Below are 9,528 nucleotides of genomic sequence, written 5' to 3'. Positions count from 1 at the left end.
AAGCGTCTTTCAATTTCATGGCTACAGTCAAATCTGTAATTTGGAGTCCAAAAAAAAAATAAAGTCTCTCACTGTTTCCATTGTTTCCCCATGTTTTTGCCATAAACTGATGGGATTGGATACCATGATCTTCGCTTTCTGAATGTTAAGTTTTAAGCCAGCTTTTTTACTCTCCTATTTCATTTTCATCAAGAGGCTCTTTAGTTTTTCACTTTCTGCCATAAGGGTGGTGTCATCTACATATCTGAGGTTATTGGTATTTCTCCCAGCAATCTTGATTTCAGCTGTGCTTCATCCAGCCTGGCATTTCGCATGATGTACTCTGCATGGAAATTAAATAAACAGGATGACAATATACAGCCTTGAGATATTCCTTTCCCAATTTGGAAACAGTCCACTCTTCCATGTCCGGTTCTAACTGTTGCTTCTTGACCTACATACAGATTTCTCAAGAGGTAGGTCAGGCGGTCTGGTAATCCTATCTCTTGAATAATTTTCCACAGTTTGTTGTGATCTACACAGTCAAAGGCTTTGGCATAGTCAAAGCAGAAGGTGTTTTTCTGGAAGTCTCTTGCTTTTCCAATGATCCAACAGATGTTGGCAATTTTATCAAAAACAGAGAATCAAATTGCCAACATCTATTGGATTGTCACAGAGAAGGCCCTGGTGACCCACTCCAGTGCTCTTGCCTGGAAAAATTCTATGGACAGAGGAGCCTGGGCTGCAGTTCATGGGGTCGCTAAGAGTCGGACACTACTGAGCGACTTCACTTTGACTTCTCACTTTCACGCACTGGAGAAGGAAATGGCAACCCACTCCAGTGTTCTTGCCTGGAGAATCCCAGGGATGGAAAACCCTGGCAGGCTGCCGTCTATGGGGTCACACAGAGTCGGACACAACTGATGCGACTTCACAGCAGCAGGAGCATTGGATCGTTGTATTTATATAGATATAAATGATTCATGTTTTCTCTGTTCTCCACACGTCATTTATTAATTTTATTGTCTTTCAAGTGAAAGTAGCTTTAACCCTTTTATTCCCCTCTACTGTAATTTTTCGTCATGATTTTTCATATTTGCTAGTTTCTTCCTTCATCACTATGTCAACTACTTTAATTTCACGAAAATTGCTTTTTCATTTCAAATTTCTTGTCAAGCATGCTCAGATTTCTTCTTTCTTTTTTTTTTGTTTATAATGTATGCATTTAATGCAATTAATATGTCACAAGACAGAATCTTGTTACATTTTTCTTTTAATTCATATAAAATTATGAAATTTGACTTTGATTTTTCCTTGGTTCATATGTTATTTAGAAATAGATTACTGAATATAAAACCCAATAAAGATTTTCAAAATTTTGGTTATTGACTTCTATTTTAGGCAAACTAGTTGGAGAATTTTTCATGAACCTGGAAATAGTCTGTAATTCTACTGCATATGGCTGATGTGACTATGAAATCAATCTGAAATGTTTATTTCTTCTAATTAATTAAAAATTAAATTTGAATATTCACATTTCAAGTGGCCACTTGCCAAACTTGGCTGGGGGCTAGTGTTGTGACACCATAGTTCTTTAGCTTTTTTGGTAATGTAACTGGACTTGGGCATATATAGCAAATTTTTGGGAAATGTTCATTTGAACTTAAAAACTGAGAATATTCTATGTTAGTGTATGTGTGTGTGTTCATATATGTACTGGTTACTTGTCTAGCTTAGATATTTCTATTGCCTACTGCTATATCTGCTTGCTTGGTAAGTAGTGGACATAAATTGTTTAAATCTCCATTTATGATTATTTATGCATGGTTTTCAAATCTGTGTTGACCTTGTGTTATTCAGTACATACATTTTTTAACTGCTAATAGCTTAGATACTCAATATATAATTATTAAACAGTCTCCATCTTTTGTAACGTGGTTCTTGCTTTATACTGTGAGAGTACATTAACTAAAGCAGTTTGTGTTCTTTACTTTCCAGTTCATGGCTTTTGATAAAATAATATGGCTCATTAAGTGAGCAGTTATTAAAATAACTGTTTTACATACATAGCTGTGTTAAACAAAATATTTTAAAATATAAACATTCTTAAAATTTAAATGGAAAGCTATTCCATATATATTTAATATGAATTTAGGATTTATATGCTCTATTTACATATATTATTTATATGTAAGTACATATAGTTATTAGTTAAGTATAATATATTGTTACTTTGAATTCTACATTATGTTGTTTTCTTAGCTTTCACAATAAATATTTTTAACTTTCTTTTATAAGAATTTATAAATTTAATATGTCTTAGTTCTATAAGTGGACAAGGCAATGGCGACCCACTCAAGTACTTTTGCCTGGAAAAATCCAATGGATGGAGAAGCCTGGTAGGCTGCAGTCCATGGGATTGCTGTCGGACACAACTGAGCGACTTCACTTTCACTTTTCACTTTCATGCACTGGAGAAGGAAATGGCAACCCACTCCAGTGTTCTTGCCTGGAGAATTCCAGGGACAGGGGAGCCTGGTGGGGTAAGTGTCTATGGGACGCACAGAGTCGGACACACCTGAAGCAACTCAGCAGCAGTTCTATAAGTGCCCTACATTTTACAGCATGCATTCTTTACTCAATACTCCAGTAAGTTCATATTTTTGTACTTTTATGAAACAACGAAAAGACGTAATTTCTCTCTACCTTTTTCACTGCTCATGCCATTTTTGCTGCCTTGAATTCTAATACAAACATATATGCACAATTTGATACTTTATCATTACTATTGTACCTGTCAATATCTATTTGGACATATCCACATAAGTTCTTTTCTTCAATTCTTCTTTCCTTTCTGCATATCCAAATTTTCAACTAGAATAAAAGTTTCTTCATTATAAGACCTTAAAATGTTTCCTTTACACAGAGTTATTTCATAATTTTGGCAATTTCCCTCCATTTAAAAAACTTCCGAGAAATGAATCCATCTAGCCATATTGTTAGAAGGATAATATTGCACTTACTATGGACATCTAATTTATCTATATCTCTTAGGTCACTAGGTACTGTCATTTTAGATTTAGTCACAAACAATTATATAATAAACACTAAATTCAAAATACTCTTAGTATTTTGAGTATTTATCTTGGCTCTAGGTGGACTAACCATGTTGTTGCTACTGCTGCTAAGTCGCTTCAGTCATGTCCGACTCTGTGCCACCCCGTAGACGGCAGCCCACCAGGCTCCCCCTTCCCTGGGATTCTCCAGGCAAGAACACTGGAAGGGGCTGCCATTTCATTCTCAAATGCATGAGAGTGAAAAGTGAAAGTGAAGTCACTCAGTCAAGTCTGCCTCTTAGCAATCCCATGGACTGCAGCCTACCAGGTGGCAAAAATACCCAGAATACCTGTGACTGCAGCCATGAAATTAAAAGATGCTTACTCCTTGGAAAGAGAGTTATGTCCAACCTACATAGCGTATTCAAAAGTAGGGACATTACTTTGCCAACAAAGGTCTATCTAGTCAAGGCTATGGTTTTTCCTGTGGTCATGTATGGATGTGAGAATTGGACTGTGAAGAAGGCTGAGTGCTGAAGAATTGATGCTTTAGAACTGTGTTATTGGAGAAGACTCTTGAGAGTCCCTTGGACTGCAATGAGATCCAAACAGTCCCTTGTGAAGGAGATCAGCCCTGGGATTTCTTTGGAAGGAATGATGCTAAAGCTGAAACTCCAGTACTTTGACCAGCTCATGTGAAAAGTTGACTCATTGGAAAAGACTCTGATGCTGGGAGGGATTGGGGGCAGGAGGAGAAGGGGATGACAGAAGATGAGATGGCTGGATGGCATCACTGACTCAATGGACGTGAGTCTCAGTGAACTCTGGGAGTTAGTGATGGACAGGGATGCCGGGCATGCTGCGATTCATAGGGTCGCAAAGAGTCGGACAGGACTGAGCGACTGAACTGAACTGAACTGAGCTGTACAGAAAAGCTCTTAATGACCCAGATAACCACAATGGTGTGGTCACTCACCTAGAGCCAGACATTCTGAAGTGTATAGCCAAGCGGTCCTTAGAAAGCCTTACTAAAAACAGGGTATTGGATGTGGTGTAATGCCAGCTGAGCTATTCAAATTCTAAAGAATAATGCTGTTAAAGTGCTGCACTCAATATGCCAGCAAACTGGAAAACTCAGCAGTGGCCACAGGATTGGAAAAGGGCAGTTTTCATTCCAATCCCAAAGAAAGGCAATGCCGAATAACGTTCAAATTATCCTAAAATGGCACTCATTTCACATGATACAAAGATTATGCTCAAAATCCTCGAAGATAATCTTCAGCAGTACATGAACAGAGAACTTCCAGATATTCAGGCTGGATTCAAAGAAGGCAGATGATCAAATTGCCAACATCCATTGAATCACAGAGAAAGCCAGGGAATTCCAGAAAAAAATCTACTTTTGCCCCATCGACTCTACTAAAGCCTTTGACTGTGGTGATCACAACCACCTGTGGAATATTCTTAAAGAGATGGGAATACCAGACCAATTTAGCTGCCTCCAGAGAAATCTGCATGCAGGTCAAGAAGCAACAGTAGAACAGGACGTGGAACAACGGAATGCAATTGGTTCAAAATTGGGAAGGGAATACTTCAAGGCTGGATATTGTCACCCTGCTTATTTAAATTATTTGCAGAGTACATCATATGAAGTTCTGGCTGGATGACTCACAAGATGCAATTAAGATTGCAGCGAGAGATATCAACAACCTCAGATAGCAGATGATACCACTTTAATGACAGAAACTGAAGAGGAACTAAAGAGCCTGTTGATGCAGGTGAAACAGGAGACTGAAAAAGATGGCTTAAAGTTTAACAATCAAAAAACAGGGATCATGGCATCCAGTCCCATCACTTCATAGCAAATAGATGGAGAAAAAGTGTAAACTGTGTCAAATTTCATTTTCTTGGGCTCCAAAATCACTGTCTACAATGACTGCGCCATGAAATTTAAAGTACTTGCTCCTTGGAAGTAAAGCTATGACAGAATTAGATAGCATATTAAAAAGCAGAGACATCATTTTGCCAACAAAGGTCCATTTAATCAAAGAAATGGTTTTTCAGTAGTCACGTATGGATTTGAGAGTTGAACCATAAAGGCTGAACGCCAAAGAATTGATGTTTTCCAGCTATGGTCCTGGAGAGAGTCCCTTGGACAGCAAGGAGATCAAGCCAGTCAACCCTCAAGGAAATAAACCCTGAGTATTCATGTGAAGGACTGAGGCTGAAACCGAAGCACCAAAACTTTGGCCACCTGATGTAAAGAGCTGATTCATTGGAAAAGATCCTGATGCTGGAAAAGATTCAATGCAAGAGGAGAAGAGGGCCACAGAGGAATATGTGACTGGATGACCTCACTGACTCAATGGACATGTAGTCGTGGGTGTGCTCAGTCTCTTCAGTCATGTCTGATTCTGTGACCCCATGGACGGTAGCCCCGCTAGCCTCCTCTCTCCATGGAATTTTCCAAGCAAGAATCCTGGAGCGGGTTGCCATTTCTTTCTCCAGGGGATCTTCCTCAGCCAGGGACTGAACCCAGGTCTGTTGCATCACAAGCAGATTCTTTACCATCTGAGCCACCAGGGAAGCCCATCACTGGATGTGAATTAGACAAACTCAGGGACATTGTAAAAGGGAAGCTTTGCCTGCTGCAGACCACAGAGTCACAAAGAGTCAGACATGGCTTCACGACTAAAAAACAACAATAAATTGGTATATAACTACAGATTTATATTCCATTTTTATAGATTTTAGAAAGCCAAAAATTAGATGACAGTTTAAAAAGTTTAAAATGTAGTAACTCTTCTGAATTAGGGATAAGTATCCTTAAATACGTACTGTTAATGGAATTGTGATTTCCTCCATTATAATAGAAATGACACAATGAGATTATAAGGAAAAGAAATAAGTAATGCCTAGATTTAGCAAACTTATCTAAAAGTAAAACTTAAACATTGAACTTACTCTTGACAAGGAGTAGATGTTCAGCATTGATGAATGAAGTGAAAGCAACTTAACAGCAGGGTGATCATGTCCTTTGTCCCCCTATATCTTTTAGAAAGTGAAATTAATTCTCAGAAGAACTCACCAAAGAACAAACTAACGGATACACTACATATCCAAAGTCTCCTATATTCTGGAGTTGTGTGATGAGATAAACTGTCTTCGAAATACCCAAGCGTAAGAATTTCCTGTTTCAGTGACTCGGTGATAAGAATGTACTTTTTCCACTATTGTTTCACTCTGGGCCTTCACAGGGCAGTCTGTGAAGACCACAGACATTGTTTGATTTTCACAGTAACCTGGCCACTCACGAGAAGAGGCAGGACTCTGGCCTGTAGAAGGTATGTGTTTCCCTCTCCTTCCTAATTCCTCATCCCATTTACCAGGAGATTACAAATGCCAATGTGGTTCGACTTAGGGACAATTGCTAAGCAAACAAATTAAAGAGAGATTGGTATCTGTATTTGATATTTTGGAATTTTAATTTGGGGAGAAAATAAGAATAAAATATGAAGTATTTGGGAAGATTTCTTAAAATGTTCAAATTCTTGCCTGCAGACGTTATTCAAGGGAAAACTTTATGTATAACTGAGTTTGTTAATCAATCCAATTTAAGAGGAAGTATCAGAAGCATCAGGACAAGGGACAGTTAACATTGTATTTTGTCATCAATGGTCATATAATTAGATATAGTATTAAATATTTAACTCAGCCCTTAAAAATAGGTTCTTAAAATGGATTCATAGAATTGTGAATGGCCAATAAAATTCTTCACTGGTCTAATTAAAGTAAAAATCAGAATATGGTACCTCCAGTAAAATGCTGGATTACCTCAATTATATACTATCAAATGCTTTATAAAAACTTGGTCATAAATTTGAAAAAAGATAAAACACACTAACACAGAGATTTCTGTCTAATAAATTATATTGCCTAATATGAATACTACCATGGCAACTGTATTAAAATAAGAAATAAAATAAAAGTCAAATTTAATATTAGGTGTTTTACATGCTTTATATCATACATATTTTTATTCTCATTTTTATTAGTAAACTCATTTGCTAAATACTAAATAATTTTTAAAGGTCATACATTGTAAATTTCAAAGCCAGAATTAATTGTAGATTGCACTGACTACAGAATCCATTGACTGAATTATTAAGCCACATTATTGACTTCTTATAATTGCTGATACAACTAAAGCTTCCCTCATTGACTTAACAGCCTCAGGATCTTCCTGGAAGTTTGTACCCACATTGTTCTTCCTTAAATGATGTATGCTTTTCCTTATCATTTTGTGATTTCATATCTTAGCCATTGACAATTGTCAATTACTCATGTAAAATAAGTATTTAATGTCATTTTAACATTGTTTTGTCTTTATATGATAAACTCTTTTGGAGAATTTAATATGTCATGTACTATTTTTAACATATAAAATATTTCTTTAATTTTTTAATGATTTCTTTGAGCTCCACAATCACTCAAAATACAATTATTTAATAGCATCTCATTCCCTTTTCATTAATGAATGTCCCAATTAAAGTAGTTTAATGCAGAGTGTACCATATATGCCAATACTGTTATTCCCTCATCAGAGAAAGCTGTCTTTAACTTTTAATGGATTTTAAATTTACCTATATATTTGGTGCATGTTTTTCCAATATGCACTTTAATTTGAACAAAGATATTATAACAATTTTAAAGGGTTTCTGTGAATTTTGACTTTCAATTCATCAGGATATTACTATTCATGAACTTTTCCAGTAATCTGCTAATTTTCATTGTTCCAATAAACAAGTAACATTATGTCAAACAGAGAATTATTTGTTTTTAACTGATTGATGACTGGTTTACAATATTGGTTTGATTTCTGTCATACATCAGCATAAATTAACCATAGGTGTACATATGTCCCCTCCTTTGAGTTTGCCTCTCACCTCCCACCCATTCCCACCACTCTTGGTTATTAAACACCAAATAGTATCTTTAAAACTACTTACTCTACCATGAAACAGTTGTCTAAAGGTCTACTGAAATGAGAACCAAACTTGGATTTGCTCAGCTGCTAAATGAGTGCTGTTAACTGATCTCACACATCACCCAGTTTAACCTTTTGAGGTTTCTTGTGATTTTATACACCATTTATTAACTACTTATGTGAAGTTTCCATAGAGCAACATCCTTGACATTAAACAGCCACAGAGATGAAGAACCAAAAGGAAAGCTACTCAGAACCGAGTCTGGTTAAGGACACCAGGAGACAGCAAATGAGAGGTAAGATCCTGAAAAGATCAATTTTAGCAGCTGAGCAGGAGAAAACCTACGTGGGATTAAACTTTCAAATTGCCTTTCATTATGTCAATGGAATGACAGGAACTACCCCTGCAAGTGTAAAGCATTTACCCGCTTACATGTTTTTATTAATGAGACTTAGAGCTGGAGTTTGAAATACAATATTCTAATATGACATATGTGCTGTGCTGTGCTTAGTCGCTCAGTTGTGTCCAACTCTTTGCCACCCCATGGACTGTAGCCCGCCAGGCTCCTCTGTCCATGGGGATTCTCCAGGCAGGAATGCTGGAGAAGGTTGCCATGCCTTCCTCTAGGACTACCTACCCAGGCATCGCTGTAATTTGTAGTCTTTGATCTACAACTCATGAAGCCTTATATTCGCTGAAAAAGGAATGGTATATTCTGAGAGGAGGATTGCAATGGTAAATGTTTTGGGGTCCAAGTTGATGTCTTTAAATTCTCACGGATGTGGGATCTTTTGTTCTTCTAAAATAACTGTCTCCATCACTCCTTTCTCAGTGTTTCCTTTTCTCTCCCTGCAGATTCACCATCAGCTCGAGAGAAGCTCATTGTTGTGATCCTGGGAATCGTATGTTTTGTCTTGATGTATACTATAGTGAGAGTGATAACTTTTATTCCACATAAGTCAAGTTTTGAAAGATTATGATTGAACCTTTCATTTTAATGATCGTCGGTGCCTCTAAAATGTCATATTATTATGGAATAGAACTCTTATTTTAATGTGTGCATTTAGCCTAAGTATTGAATGGTTATTGTGCGTTGAGCAAAATATAAATTACAGAATGATTGTAGGGAAAATTAAATATATACATAGATATTTTCTGATTTTATAACTCAAAGATATACTTTAAGAAATTGAAACACCTTATTGAGAAAAACAAATTAATTCTTGAGATTGCTTGAACCAAGTATTGTAAGAGGTGGTAGAGTCTCTTCTCTAAGGTTTTTGAAATATGCACCCCCCCAGTCTTCATTACCTTATTAATTATTCTAAAAGCAATTTTTTCCAGATCATCCTAAATTCTAAAAACACCATGTTTCAACTAAAAACTAAAATTATTATGATTTATTTAAATCAATGTTAATATTTTAAAAGATTACTTACATTTTTTTCTAGGTACCCAAATATCAGAACAGAATAAGTCCTCTCTGATAACAAAGCTCCAGAAAG

The sequence above is a fragment of the Bos grunniens genome, chromosome 5 (assembly GCF_055505025.1).
Source record: "Bos grunniens cultivar Pamir isolate PY7600 chromosome 5, Bosgru_T2T1.0, whole genome shotgun sequence".
NCBI classification, from domain to species: Eukaryota; Metazoa; Chordata; class Mammalia; order Artiodactyla; family Bovidae; genus Bos; species Bos grunniens.
This window is presented reverse-complemented; position numbering follows the sequence as displayed.